Genomic DNA, 447 nt, shown 5'->3' on the forward strand with positions numbered 1-447 from the left:
GTATGGCTGAAAGCCCTTTTGCTGCGAATTACAGCAGCCAAACGGGTCCAGAATGTTGGAAATAAACTCGGCCAGACATGACCACATTTCCCCGCTCTCTCCGGCCGCCTAGAAGCGCCACATAAAGCTTCTCGCCAAAATCATTCATCATCCATATCTCCAGCAGATGCCACACTACGTCTACTGATCTCGATTCGGTCATCAGTAATATTTGTTTCCTTCTTTTGCTGCAAAAGATAGATACGTAGTCTTTGTTATTTATTTATTTTTTATATCCACTGATCTTAACTATTTTCCCTCTCGTATCTCATCCCTTCACTCTCGTTCGTGTTATCCACAAAATTCAACCATAAAAATCCACGTTCCATTAAAACTCATCCACCAACTCGCACCACATAAGCCAGAAACAGAGGACTGCATTCTGGACTTGAAGTTTAGCAAAGTTTC

Source organism: Penaeus monodon, chromosome 30 (genome assembly GCF_015228065.2).
Source record: "Penaeus monodon isolate SGIC_2016 chromosome 30, NSTDA_Pmon_1, whole genome shotgun sequence".
Classification (NCBI taxonomy): domain Eukaryota; kingdom Metazoa; phylum Arthropoda; class Malacostraca; order Decapoda; family Penaeidae; genus Penaeus; species Penaeus monodon.